This window comes from Dama dama, chromosome 23 (assembly GCF_033118175.1).
Source record: "Dama dama isolate Ldn47 chromosome 23, ASM3311817v1, whole genome shotgun sequence".
Taxonomy (NCBI): domain Eukaryota; kingdom Metazoa; phylum Chordata; class Mammalia; order Artiodactyla; family Cervidae; genus Dama; species Dama dama.
In genome coordinates, this window is record NC_083703.1 from 63,143,037 (window position 1) to 63,158,344 (window position 15,308).

The 15,308-nt window shown below is 40.1% G+C and overlaps 1 protein-coding gene and 1 pseudogene across 2 annotated transcripts in view; one reads left to right on the forward strand and one right to left on the reverse strand.

Moving 5' to 3' along the window:
• The window catches only part of CBFA2T2 (CBFA2/RUNX1 partner transcriptional co-repressor 2), a 141,659-nt gene that overhangs the window by 7,260 nt on the left and 119,091 nt on the right, over positions 1–15,308 (forward strand). The gene's annotated exons all lie outside the window — the stretch shown is intronic.
• On the reverse strand, positions 9,342–10,150 carry LOC133044452 (small ribosomal subunit protein uS5-like; annotated as a pseudogene).

Below are 15,308 nucleotides of genomic sequence, written 5' to 3' on the forward strand. Positions count from 1 at the left end.
TAAAAGTAGGAGTGGCTTAGAAGAGGCAGGTTCTGAGAGGTGGGGAAGAGGAGATGATTGTCTTAGCTCCTCTGGCATTCATTCACTAGCTGCCTGGAACCGCCAGGAGCTTAGGAGCTCAAGTTTTCATAAGCTCCTCCTTAAGGGCTTCTCTGTAGTTGTGACCCATGGGCTCAGCAGTTGCGCCTTGGGGGCTTGGTGGCCCCAAAGCATGCGGGATCTTAGTTCCCTTACCAGGCATTGAACCAGCATCCCTTGTACTGGAAGGTGGGTTCTTAACCACTGGACCACCAGGGAGGTCCCTTTTTTTCTTTTTTTTTTTTTTTTTTAGTTCTACCACTTTATTGCTACCAACCCATCTCCCTCCACCCTTATGCGCACATGCTCAGTCATGTAACACCATGGACTGCAGCCCGCCAGGCTCCTCTGTCCATGGACTTTTCCAGGCAAGAATACTGGAGTGGGTTGCCATTTCCTTCTCCACCCTATATTCTTTTTATATATGCATATTAATTTTTGAAGCTAGAGTAAGTTACAAATATGATGCTTCTTTACCCTAAATATGATAATGTATATTTTCAGTAAACTAAGACATTCTCTTATGTAACCACAACAGTGTTCTTTCCAAAATCAGGAAATACAGATTGGTTATAATGTTATTATATAATATACTGACTTGACTCAAATTTTGCCATTTGTTTCAGTGTTTTTTATAGGGAAAAATTTTTCTAATCTAGGATCCAATCCAGGATCTGCATAAAATATTTGTTTGATCTCCAGTTTGAAAGAACCCTTCAGCCTTATCTTTCATGATCTTGTCTTTTTTGAATGGTATAGGTCATTTATTTTATAGAGTGTCTCTCAATTTGAATTTGCCTTCCGTATGAATAGATTCAGAGTATGCATTTTGATGGGAATATTGCAGAGTAATGTTATATCCTTCTCATTGCATCATATCAGGAAGCATTTGATATCCATTTGTTCAGTACTGATGATGTTAACTTTGATCACTTATTTAAGATGATGTCTGTCAGGTTTTTCCACTATAGAGTTTAATGTTTTCCTTTTTAATTAGTAATACTATGGGAGATTCTGAGTCCGTGTAAATACCTTGTTTTCATCAAACTTCTATCCAGTAGTTGTAGCATCTATTGATGATGTTTGCCTGAGTCAGTTATTACTGTGATAGTTGTGCTTTCGTTTTACAGAACTGTGCTATCAGTTTTTATTTTTTGCTTATCAGTTTTATTCTTTTCAGCTTATCAGTTTTATTCTTTGCTTATTGGTTAATATTCTGCAGGAGAGCATTTTCTTACCTTTATTTGTATGTATTAATATGGATTCTTATTTTATGCAGTAGGTCATAATCTGTTACCGTCATTATTTTTTGTGATTTTCACATTGTCCCAGATTTGGCAGTGGGAACCCCTTCAGGCTAGCTTTTGACAAGTTCCTCACATTCTTGAACCACTTCCTTTTTGGCACAAAAAAGATGTTGCAGGCTTATCTTCCTACCTGAACTTTGGAATCAGCTATTTCTCTAAGATGTTTCTCTCCTAATTTCTGTTAGTGGAGAAAATTATTTAGAAATCAAGATCTAGTTGCTATGTATGCTCATTGCTATGGGTTGTCATTGCTTTCAGATCCTTTCAATGGGCAGAGCTTAGAAATCTATGTGTATATAAACATACATGTATCTAAGTTTATTTCTGTTTTTATCTAAATATAATAAAAACTGAAACTGAGCAAAGGGCTCCTGTGCCCACAGTACTGAAAGCGAAACTCTTGACAATGGGAGTTTGCAGTAAAATAAGGATTTCAAACCCACCTGGTCTTTGAGTTAGGGTTATGTTTTACAGGAAGAAAAGAGGCTGGGACTAATTGTCCTGTGACGTTACTGTAACATTTCTTATTTGTAGTTTTGGGAAGTCAGGATGTCTCTAGTTTACGATTCTCCATCCATAGTGGTCTATGGCTCTGGGACCACTCATCTTGCGCTGGAGAAGCAACCTGAGTTTGTCCGTTAATGATCATGTCCATAATAGCAATTTTAGTTGCTTAATGATGTTATCAGCAATAGCAGTTTTAGTCATCTGACTTGTTGATTAGTGTTCAGTTAGCACAGGCTTGAGGTCAGAGTGTACAAGAGAGGGAATAAAGTTTTGGATAGAGAGACTGATCATAAACTTGATAAGGGAACTTGGTTTCAGAATTGTGTGTTCAGACTAACATCTCCAATACCACAAAGTTTATTTAGACTTTATCTTATTTTTTTCCTGTATTTTTAAGCCCCTTGTCTTACCTAGGGATTGTAAACCCAACTCATATAATGCATAATATATTTATTTGTCCAAACCTAGAATATACTGAAAATAGCTCCAAAATTGCTAACCCACGTTACTATGAAATCAGTTTCAGTTCAGTTCAGTCGCTCAGTCGTGTCCAACTCTTTGTGACCCCATGAACTGCAGCACACCAGGCCTCCCTGTCCATCACCAACTCCCGCAGTTCACCCAAACCCATCTCCCCATCCAACCATCTCATCCTCTGTCGTCCCCTTCTCCTCCTGCCCTCAATCTTTCCCAGCATCAGGGTCTTTTCAAATGAGTCAGCTCTTCGCATCAGGTGGCCAAAATATTGGAGTTTTATTTTCAACATCAGTCCTTCCAATGAACACCCAGGACTGATCTCCTTTAGGATGGACTGGTTGGATCTCCTTGTAGTCCAAGGGACTCTCGAGTCTTCTCCAACACCACAGTTCAAAAGCATCAATTCTTCGGTGCTCAGCTTTCTTTCTTTTTTTTTTTAAAGTTCTACCACTTTATTGCTACCAACCCATCTCCCTCCACCCTCGTGCACACATGCTCAGTCATGTAACCCCATGGACTGCAGCCCGCCAGGCTCCTCTGTTCATGGACTTTTCCAGGCAAGAATACTGGAGTGGGTTGCCATTTCCTTCTCTATCAGCTTTCTTTATAGTCTAACTCTCACATCCATACATGACCACTGGAAAAGCCATAGCCTTGACTAGACAGACCTTTGTTGACAAAGGTATGTCTCTGCTTTTTAATATGCTGTCTAGGTTGGTCATAACTTTCCTTCTGAGGGGTAAGTGTCTTTTAATTTCATGGCTGCAATCACCATCTGCAGTGATTTTGGAGCCCAGAAAAATAAAGTCAGCCACTGTTCCACTCTCTCCCCATCTATTTGCCATGAAGTGATGGGACCGGATGCCATGATCTTAGTTTTCTGAATGTTGAGCTTTAAGCCAACTTTTTCCACTTTCCTCTTTCACTTTCATCAAGAGGCTCTTTAGTTCTTCTTCACTTTCTGCCATAAGGGTGGTGTCATCTGCATATTTGAGGTTATTGATATTTCTCCCGGCAATCTTGATTCCAGCTTGTGCTTCCTCCAGCCCAGCGTTTCTCATGATGTACTCTGCATATAAGTTAAATAAGCAGGGTGACAATATCCAGCCTTGATGTATTCCTTTTCCTATTTGGAACCAGTCTGTTGTTCCATGTCCAGTTCTAACTGTTGCTTCCTGACCTGCATACAGGTTTCTCAAGAGGCAGGTCAGGTAGTCTGGTATTCCCATCTCTTGAAGAATTTTCCAGTTTATTGTGATCCACACAGTCAAAGGCTTTGTCATAGTCAATAAAGCAGAAATAGATGTTTTTCTGGAACTCTCTTGTTTTTTCTATACTCCAACGTATGTTGGCAATTTGATCTCTGCTTCCTCTACGTTTTCTAAAACTAGCTTGAAAATCTGGAAGTTCACAGTTCATGTATTGCTGAAGCCTGGCTTGGAGAACTTTGAGCATTACTTTAGTAGCGTGTGAGATGAGTGCAATTGTGCAGTAATTTGAGCATTCTTTGGCATTGCCTTTCTTTGGGATTGGAATGAAAACTGACCTTTTCCAGTCCTGTGGCCACTGCTGAGTTTTCTAAATTTGCTGGCATATTGAGTGCAGCACTTTCACAGCAACATCTTTCAGGATTTGAAGTAGCTCAACTCTATTCCATCACCTCCACTAGCTTTGTTCGTAGTGCTGCTTCCTAAGGCCCACTTGACTTCACATTCCAGGATGTCTGGCTCTAGGTGAGTGATCACACCATCGTGATTATCTGGGTCGTGAAGATCTTTTTTTTACAGTTTTTCTGTGTATTCTTGCCACCTCTTTGTTTATAGTTTTTTTGTCTTTAGTCTGAGGGTATGTGGCCAGTATACTGGACTCAAAAGTTACTTTGGGATAACTTCTCAGTGATTTAAGATGTAATTCAACTTACAGAAATTTGATGTGTATGTGTGTGTGTGTGTGTGTATATATATATATATATATATATATGACTGGTTGGTTTTGACACATAGTGAAATTTTAAATATTTTTTTCTTGTGAAAAAGGCAGAGTGATTTGCTACTGAGTCGTTTGCCTTTGAAATTCCGAATAAGGAATTTTAGTGTGCTCATTTCTCAGATATATTTGTAGGTGAGAACTGTAGGTTACCTTTTTTGAAGTTTTGGAATGGGGAGAGCATTGGAAGGAAGTAGGTGGTAGTGAATGAAAGTCAAGTAGTAGTGACTACTGGAGTGAGCACTGTCAAAATAATTAAACTAATAATTAAAGAGAGAGAATGGTTTCTCTGAAAACAGGGTATCCTTGTAAAACCTCCTCAGAGAGGTTTAACCCAGCAGTTGTTAGGTGGTTTAGCTAAAATTTCTTAAGCAAATACTGAACCAAACTGAGCATAAATATTGTGATACTTAACTATTCCTTTTTCCCTCAGATGTGTAAATGGAGTAGTTTAGTTTTTCTTTCTCTTTTAGTCCTGTTTTTTAGGTATAATTTACATATAGTAAACTTTATTCTTTTTTAAGGGTATAGTTCTGTGAGTTTTGACAAATATATGCAATTGTAATCATCACACCAACCAAAATATAGTTTTATTTCCATCATCCCCAATAGTTACCTCATGCTCCTTTCTGTTCATTTAGCAGCCCCTGCTAAGTACCATACTAGTTTTTGCCCTTCTAGTGGTTTCTATCTTTCTAGTTTTTTGCCTTTTCCATGTCATATGACTGAAACTGTACCATATGTAGCCTTTGTATCTGATATCTTTCACTTACTATAATTGTTTTGAAAATCATCCGTGTTGTATATATCTGTAGTTCCCTTTTATTGCTGAGTAGCCTTCCACTGTATGGATGTACTGTAATTTTTTAAATCAGTCTGTCTACCAGTTAATGGACATTTGGGTTGTTTCCTGTTTTGATACATGAATGAAGCTCTAAACATTTATGTCTTTTGCGCATATATCTTCATTTCTCTTGGGTAAATAGTTAGGAGTGGGATCGCTGGGTTCTAGGTAATTTCATGTTTAACTTCTTAAGAAACGCCCAAAGTATTTTTTGAAGTGGCTACACTGTACCATTTTGCATTTTTACCAGTAATGTATGAGAGTTCCATTTGCTTGTTGGGTGTTTTACTTTGTTTTAGAATTAATTGTTAAGGAAACAGTGTATTTGGGTAAAATCAATTTTAGTTGTCTAGTTTCTACTTAAAGTCATATTCTTTTTTATAATATGGAGTGTCTTCTGTTGGAGTCAACACAGTCATTTCTTATTTACATGTTATTAACAGAAATAATAGCAACTACCACTGAAATGTCAGAACGGTTTTCACACATCTGATTTTTACAGCAATCAGTGAGTAGTAGTATTCCCATCCTCTTATTTCATATAAAGTTCAGGAGTCAGGTGATTTCGTCACTATCACACAGGTAGAATGCAACGGTGTAGGTTTTGGGGAGTTGGATCTGTGAGGGGACATTCTTTTCTTTTTGGTTAGATGTGTAATGAGTGAAAACATGGGTATCATCCTAGTGCTTCCTTTTACCTTCAGCTCACAAACAGTGCAACCTTGGACAATTCATATTTGGATTTTTTTTTTTCCCATTTTTTTTTTTTTTCATATTTGGATTTTGAGTGGCTTTTATCATCTGTGAAAAGGGGACAGCCATACCATCCCTATTTACCTGACAAGATGAGAATCAATTGAGGAATTGTGAAAGCATGTTCTAGATACTGTGTGTTATTACATCAGTGATTTTGTAATGTGTGAATATATTTTAGATATTTAAGTAGTACAGATAAAGTAAAAATCCCCTTTATAGTCTTAAGTGAAGCTGTTCATTTAACAACTATATTGTGCAGCTGTTAGCTGCAGGGATGGTTCTAGGTGCTGAGGGGCTTCCTAGGTGCATAAAATTCAGTCCCTGCCCTCAAAGATCTTCCAGTTTGTCTTGCCCTCTATGTCCTAACATAGATTTTTGTTGATTGCTTTTGTAGTGAAAGCTTTGACAACTGGATTTTAATTAAGTTTGGACAGTGATTGTCCATCTTTTCCTCTTATAATTGATGCTGTTGCGGAGAGTTGTACTGGGAAATAGTGAAGCAAAGATTCTGGTTCAGTTGATGGAGGTAGTGAACTTCTTGGGGAGAAGATGGGATGCCACACATGCCTCCAAGCCACTGAGCACATAACTAGTTGTGAATACCAACGCTTGACTTGTTCTGAGCATCCTATAGGTCTCTAAATAGTCCATGCTAATTTTGTGGCTGTTGAACTCTGAGGAATGATTAGGTAAATAAGGAGAGTTTCCATTAAAGCCATGGTTTTTAAATAGTAATTTGAAATCCTAGAATCAATTGTTGATTATCTTTTTCTTGAGTCTCTTTGTTCTCTTTGTTCTGCTAATTAAGTTCAATAAATCATTTATTTGAGAGGCCTAATATCTGTATTCTCCTGTGACCCAAGCTAATTACACTAGAAGGTGAACTTTTTAAAAAAAGATACTTTGTTTATTTAGTGGTGGCATGTGGGATCTAGTTCCCTGACCAGGGGAACATTTATTAAGCCCCTAGTAAAGGATGCTGGCAGATATAAAGAGAATTCTAAGGTGCCGGAGAAGTTTAAAAGTTGTTCAATAGTGGAGGGAGGAACAGATTGATGTTTCATTATCAATGGTAAGCAGTATTAATAGCATGATAAGAACCACCACCGATAGGCATCTGACGTAACATATGTGCATGTATGTATGGGTGTGTTTCAGAAAAGTCTTCTCCAACAACTGTTTAAAAAAAAATCAGTTTTTGGACTAGTAGTATATTTACATAATTCAACAATTAAAAGGTACAAAGGTTATTTAGTGAACTGTCTCCCTCACCTCTGTACTCCAGCCAACACTTGCCTTCCTTGGAGGCAGCTAGCATTACCAGTTTCTACTGTATTTTTGCAGTTATATTCCTGTAGGCCATATAATAACATAGATAAAAGAACTTCCTCATTCTGCATTGTATTTCATTGTATGGATGCATAATACTTTTTTTTCTACAGTCCACTACTGATGAACATTTTACATGCCAATCTTTTGTTGTTAGAAACAGTGCTGCATAGCTGTGTAAAAAATGCCATTTCATAAATCTGCCGACTAGATTCCTAGAAGTAGAACTGCTGGGGCAAAGGGTACAATTTGTATAATTTTGATAGATGTTGTCAAATTACTCTCCAGAGATGATGTATCAAATTTTTTTACTTCTAGAAAATAACAAAGTGTGTGACCCAAGTAAAGGAAGGGTAAGATGGGAAAGCTGAGTCTGGACCGGGTTTGGGGGGAGGGATTGAAAGTAAATGTGTTTTAAAGTGTAATGTGCTCGGTGAAGAAGGGTAGGAGATGAGACTAGAGAACCAGGCAGGGAACAGGTTTATTTATGCTTGGATTTTATTCCATAGCTAATGGAGAGCAACAAGAAAGGATGAGGGAATGACATTGTTACGATTGTATTCTAAGTAGAGCACCCTAGTGGCTCTGTGAAGATGGATTTGAACAGGCAAGACAGGAAGCAGTAAAATAATTTTGGTTAATGCAATAGCTTTGTCAGGCCATGTGTTTCAGTTTTGGGTTTGGAAACTACAAGGGATATAGTGTGCTAAGGGAGATAGAGGATATGGATTTAAAAGAGGAAGAATGTATCTCACTGAAAGTAGCAAGAAAGGCATCACTGAATATTACTTGGTTGCATTTTGATGGGTGGGTCCATCTTGGATTGGTAAATACAGAGAGGGAGAAATCATGCCAGGGCCTCATACTGGAATAAGCCAGCAATAGGCAAACTTCTTCTGTAAAGAGCTTAATAGTAGATATTTTAGGCTTTATAGAACACATAATGGATTCTGTCCCATATTCTCCTCCTCCTTTTTTTTTTTAAACAACTCTTTAAAAATACAGAAATTGCTAGCCTATAGCCATTACTGAAATAGGCCGTGGGCAGGGTTTGTACAAGAGTGGGATGGGAAATGGCCTTAGTTACTAACTCTTGGTCTGGAAGTACAGGATGTACTAGTGAAAGCAAGAGTAAAGGCAGGTTGAGGCAGAACTGTGGGACACTTTGAATATCAGGCTAAAGAATTTGTTCCTAGGTTAGACTCATTGAGGAGTCATCTATCATATTGACTCTGAGATGGTGACATTTTGCCTAGTACTGTAAACTTACTGTATTATCAGCTATAAAAAGCCTGGCTTGGAGAACTGTCTTGTGTAGACATTTGTACTGCATGCATATACTGCTGATGGATTGCCTGATGTTAGCATGAAATCCTGAGTGAGGTCCTACCCACTTCCTGGGGCTTTCCTGGTGGCTCAGTGGCAAAGACTCTCTCTGCCAGTGCCGGAGACATGGGTTCAATTCCTGGGTCGGGAAGATCCCCCGGAGAAGGAAATGGTGACCCACTCCAGTCTTCTTGCCTGGGAAATCCCATGAACAGAGGACTCTGGTGGGCCACAGTCCATGGGGGTCACAAAGAGTTGGACATGACTCAGTGACTAAACAACAACTTCTCATTTTATGAAACTGCTTTTATTAGCACAAAGACCAAGAATAGATACTCTGCTCTTTCTGCCTTTAAGTCCTTGAACTCATTTTGAGCACCTTATGTGTACACAATGGGTGTGCAGGTTTTTGTTGAGGCAAAAGAATGCTCTAAATACAGGAAAGTCAAAAGATAAAGGATCTCTGAGGTTCTTCTCATTCCACAGTCTGTGTTTCCATGAATTAAAAGGCAATAAATCCTGAGGAAACCCTCAGGATAAAATCCTCAGACCATCCACCAGACATGGTATCTTACAACCTTTAACAACTGCTTCTTTATTCCTTTTGGTGGCCAAAGTGAATAGGATAACTATGCAGACTTACTAGGACATGCAAAGTTTGGAGACAACAATTTATCAGTCATCTTTTTTTTTCCCTCTAGCTTCATTCACTTTATTTTTCTCATATAAAATTATGTGGTAGCTACAGCTGGAGCCTGGGTCCTCTGCACAGAGACTCTGATTGGGTCTTCATAAGATGATCAGTGAATTCTGATACAGAGACTTAGTGAGTACTGTCTCTTTCCAGAGATCAGGGGTGAGATAACTGTGAGTCTTGGAAATGGTGTCGAAAATGGCCTTGGTGAAGTTGCCCAAGGTGACAGTGCAGCCCCTGGCAGAGGTGAAGCATCCTCAGGAGCTTCTTGGGCACCGGGGCTGAGACGATACCTGGGGGCAGGGGTGAGGCGCACCAGCACAGAGCCACAGCGGCCAGTCACCCTGCAAGGGACCTTGTGGGGCTCCAATCGTGTTCCCCCAGTAGCCATCTCATCACAAAAGGATGATGGAGAGCTTGGCCAGGATGATGGCCCCACGGATGGCAGTGGCTCCCTCTGTAGATGTCCAAACTGACATGCCCCGTAGTAAGTCCCGATGGTGACAGATGCCTTGAACCTGGTCTGTTGGTCAGCACAGGTCTGCTTAATTAAGGGATGCTCCCAGGAAAAAGTGAGTGATCTCAGATTCCTTGATAGCAGAGAAAACAGATAGATCTCCTCCAGGGACTTGATCTTCATGTCTTTGACCAGGCAGCCCAGCTTGGTAATGGGGAGCCACTTGTCTTCTTGGTCTTGCCTCTGCGAGGTCCACGACCTCTGCCTTGGCCTCAACCCAGGCCCCAGATGCCACTGCCGAAGCCTCCGCAGAAGTACCATGGCCTCCCATTCCAGGGCCCCCGGGGGCCTCCTCCGAGCCCTCCCACGGCACCAGCATCATCTGCCATTTGGTGTTTTTACAGAGAAGTGCCATCTTTTCTAATTAAGGCTGTTATTTCCATTTTGAAGCAATTGAAATTTCCCAGTTTTTTAAAGCACATGTTGGTTGTGGCAGTGAAAGCTGTAAATGCAGTAATCAAAGCTTTTTTTATTGTAGCACATTTTCAGATACGCAGATTTGGAACTGAGTCTAACAGGATTATCTGGATGGTTGATAAAGATTATAAACTTAGAGGGATCTTTTAAGACTTCTTTCAGAAATAAGAAATTGGGATCCCATTAGGGCTTAATTGGTTTCACATTAGTTTTTTAGCTTGGAGGCTGCTGAAGAGTTAATTTGTTGTGCAAGGATTTGGCCGTGTGTGGAGCACAGATTTATTTTAAGGAAAGGATCTCTTTGTATGTTTATGCATTTGTGAAATCAGTCCTGTTTACATGTGAACCCACTTCTCGATTATAGGGAAAACAGGCAGACAGTTGATGCCAATTAAATATTAGAACATCACACTGATTTTGGTTCCACAGATGAAGGGAGAAAACAGGGCTAAAGGTTTTATTAAACTTACCCTGAATGCTGACATTGGAAAATAGAAACCACTGGGGAAAGGTCTGTCAGTAACAGATGAGTAAATTTTTCTCATTTGAATAGGTCCTTGTATCTAGTTAGATATTAACAGTATTGTGTAGTGAGAAAGGATCTTTAGGTTGATTTTCTTAACACTTGGATTCCAGTTTATAGGTGAATGAAGATGTGGCTTTAACTAATCACCTAATCTTGAGTTATGTTTTAAATGAAAATAAATTTGCTTTTGGCTATTAAAAAAAGATGTTTAAATGATAAGTGGAGGGAATTCCCTGTAGGACTCTGCTTCCGCTGCAGCAGACATGCATTTGATCCCTGGTTGGGGAACTAAGATTCCCATAAGCCTCATGGTGCAACCAAACAAAGGAGGGGAAAAAAAAGATAAATGGAATCATTAACCATTTGGAAGATAGCTTAATAATGTTTCTTTTTTCCTGTAGCTTTCCCTTTTCTGGTAAACTTTGTATTAAAAAAATTCACAAATCATAAATGTACAGCTCAATAAATTTTCATAAGGTGATCATACTTGTACTTTCCAGATCAAAAAAATAGAATATTAAGAGCAGCTACTTCAGAAACCCACCTCTCACCTGCCAGATACTATCCCTCCCTCTCTCCCAGGGTAACCAGTATCCTGACCTCTTACCATTCATCAGCTTTGTGTTCTTCTTTTTTTTTTTTAAAAGGAACATTATATAAATAAGAGTCATATGTTGTATATTCTGTCTGGCTTCTTCTGTTCAACAGTAATGACCCATGTTCTTGTGTCAACAGTTTTTTCTTATTGCTGTATAGAATTCCGCTATAAAAATATACTGCAATTTATCCACTCTGTTGTCGGTGGACATTTGATTATTTCCAGTTTTTGGCTGTTAGGAATAATGCTCCAAAGAATATTCTTCTATGTCTTTGGGTATATGTGTGTATTGACTTTTTGTTGGGTACATGCCTAGGAGTGGAATTGGAAGGTCATTGAGTGTGAATACTGCCAAAAGGTTTTCCAGAGATGTTGCACCATTTATACTTGTGTCAGCAATCTATGAGAATTTCATTTTTTTTACATCCTCACCAGTCTTTAACATTTGCTGAGTCCTGCTTTGTACAGGTGTCAGGGATACAGTAGTGAACAAAAGGAAGTCCTCTCAAAGAGTTTGATGAAAAATACATTTATACATGCATGTAAAATTGTATATATTTAATTGGCCGTGCTAGGTCTTTTTTGCTACATGGGCTTCTCTCTGTTGTGGAGTGTGGGCTTCTCATTTCAGTGGCTACTTCTGTTGCTGAGCACAGGCTCTTAGGGTGTGCAGGCTTCAGTAGTTGCTATTCCCAGGCTCTAGAGCACAGGCTCAGTAGTTGGGACACTCAGGCTTAGTTGTTTTGAGGCATGTGGGATCTTCCCGGACCAAGGATCAAACCTGTGTCTCCTGCATTGGCAGGTGGGTTCTTACCACTTGAGCCACCAGGGAAGCCCCAACACAATGTTTAATATATTCAGTTCAGTTCAGTTAAGTCGCTTAGTCATGTCTGACTCTGCGACCCCATGGACTGCAGCACGCCAGGCTTCCCTGTCCCTCTCCAACTCCTGGAGCTTACTCAAACTCGTGTCCATCGAGTTGGTAATGCCATCCAACCATCTCATCCTCTGTCGTCCCCTTCTCCTCCTGCCTCTAGTCTTTCCCAGCAGGGTCTTTTCAAATGAGTCATTCTTCGAATCAGGTGGCCAAAGTACTGGAGTTTCAGCTTCAACATCAGTCCTTCCGATGAATATTCAGGACTGATTTCCTTTAGGATTGACTGGTTGAATCTCTTTGCAGTCCAAGGGACTCTCAAGAGTCATCTCCAACACCTTAGTTCAAAAACATCAGTTCTTCAGCCCTCAGCTTTCTTCATAGTTCAACTTTCACATTCGTACATGACTACTGGAAAAACCATAGATTTGACTAGACAGATCTTTGTTGGCAAGGTGTTGGCAAAGTAATGTCTCTGCTTTTTAATAGGTTGTCTAGGTTGATCACAGCTTTTCTGCCAAGGAGCAAGCATCTTAATTTCATGGCTGCAGCCATCATCTACAGTGATTTTGGCTCCCCCCAAAAATAAAATCTGTCACTGTTTCCATTGTTTCCCCATCTGTTTGCTACAAAGGGATGGGACCAGATGCCATGATCTTAGTTTTCTGAGTGTTGAGTTTTAGGCCAACTTTTTCACTCTGCTCTTTCACTTTCATCAAGAGGCTCTTTAGTTCTTCTTTGCTTTCTGCCATAGGGTGGTGTCATCTGCATATCTGAGGTTATTGATATTTCTCCCAGCAATCTTGATTCCAGCTTGTGCTTCATCCAGCCTGGCATTTCTCATGATATATTCTGCATAGAAGTTAAATAAGCAGGGTGACAGTATACAGCCTTGATGTACTCCTTTCCCGATTTGGAACCAGTCTGTTGTTCCATGTCCAATTCTAACTGTTGCTTCTTGACCTGCATACAGATTTCTCAGGAGGCAGGTCAGGTAGTCTGGTATTCCCATCTCTTGAAGAATTTTCCACAGTTTGTTGTGATCCACCCAGTCAAAGGCTTTGGCATAGTCAATAAAACAGAAGTAGATGCTTTTCTGGAACTCTCTTGCTTTTTCTATAATACAACAGATGTTGGTAATTCGATCTTTGGTTCCTCTGCCTTTTCAAAATCCAGCTGGAACATCTGGAAGTTCACGATTCATGTACTGTTGAAGCCTGGCTTGGAGAATTTTGAGCATTACTTTGCTAGCATGTGAGATGAGGGCAACTGTGCGGTAGTTTGAACGTTCTCTGGCATTGCCTTTCTTTGGGATTGGAACAAAAACTGACTTTTTTCCTGTCCTGTGGCCACTGCTGAGTTTTCCAAATTTGCTGGCATATTGAGTTCAGCACTTTCACAGCATCATCTTTTAGGATTTGAAATAGCTCAACTGGAGTTCCATCACCTCTACTAGCTTTGTTCATAGTGATACTTCCTAAGGCCCGCTTGACTTCGATTTCCAGGATGTCTGGCTCTAGGTGAGTGTTCACACCATCGTGGTTATCTGGGTCATGAAGATCTTTTTTGTATCGTTCTTCTGTGTATTCTTGCCGCCTCTTCTTAATATCTTCTGCTTCTGTTAGGTCCATACCATTTCTGCCCTTTATTGTGCCCATCCTTGCATGAAATGTTCCCTTAGTATCTCTAATTTTCTTGAAGAGATCTCTAGTCTTTCCCATTCTATTGTTTCCCTTTATTTCTTTGCGTTCATCACTGATTAATTGATTAATATATTCAGGTGGTGATAAAGTATTAACTAAGTGTGTTAGCTAGAGAGAGGAGGGTGATGGGGAGTGCAGTTAAGATGCAATGGTTAGGAAAGACTTCTCTGATCAAATGCTATTTGAGCAAAGACCTGGAGAAAATAGGCTAGCCATGTGGATATCAGGAAGAGGAGCAGTCAGACAAAGGGAAGCAAGTGTCAAAGCTCTGAGGAGGGAGCATGGTCGGTAAGTTCATGAAACAGCAAGGAGGCCAGTTTGCCCAACAAACTGAAAACATAAGGGCAGTGTTGGTAGAATCTCAGAAGGTAAACAGGGACCAGAGTATGTGGGATCTTAAGAGTCAAAAGAAAGGGTTTTGGATTTTCTAAATGAGGTGGGAGACTGTTGGAGGGTTTTGAGCAGGGGGAGACTTGATCTCCTTTATCTATCTTTTAAAGAGTTCATTCTGCTCTTGGAGAAAATACTAATGGCAATGGTGGAAGCAGAAATGTAAATTCAGAAACTATTATAAATAAAAATAAGAACAAAATAAATTATTGCTATGGGCCACGAGAGGGAAGTTGATTTGGATCAGAATATTTATTAATGGGGGAGGTAAGGAGAAATAGTTGAATTTAGGATATTTTGAAGGTGCAGCTGATAGAATTTGCCCCAGTGGCTTGGCTAGAATTTGCCTCAGTGGGTGGTTGTGTGTCAAGGATGACTCCAAGATTATTGACTTAAACTGCATCTTTACTGATTTGAGAAAGACTGGGGAGTTGAGAAAGACTGGGGAGATGGTAGAAGCCCCCAGGTAGGTTTAGGCTGGGATGGGGAGCCAAGAATTTGAAATGGGACATTTTGTATACGGAGATGGCAATGGCAACCCTCTCCAGTACTCTTGCCTGGAAAATCCCACGGACGGAGGAGTCTGGTAGGTTGCAGTCCATGAAGTTGCTAAGAATCGGACACGACTGAGCGACTTCACTTTCACTTTTCACTTTCATGCATTGGAGAAGGAAATGGCAACCCACTCCAGTGTTCTTGCCTGGAGAATCCCAGGGACGGGGGAGCCTGATGGGCTGCTGTCTATGGGGTCACACAAAAGTTGGACATGACTGAAGCAACTTAGCAGGAGCGGCAGCATTTTGTATATGAGGTCTCTTAAATATCCAACTGGAGATGTTGAGTAGATAGCAGGATATGTGAATAAGATGGTGGAGAATTTCCTGGCAGTCTAGTGGATAGGACTCTGAGCTTTTACTGCCTGGGCCAGGTTCACTCCCTAGTTGGAGAACTAAGATCCTGCAAGCCACACAGCTCAGCT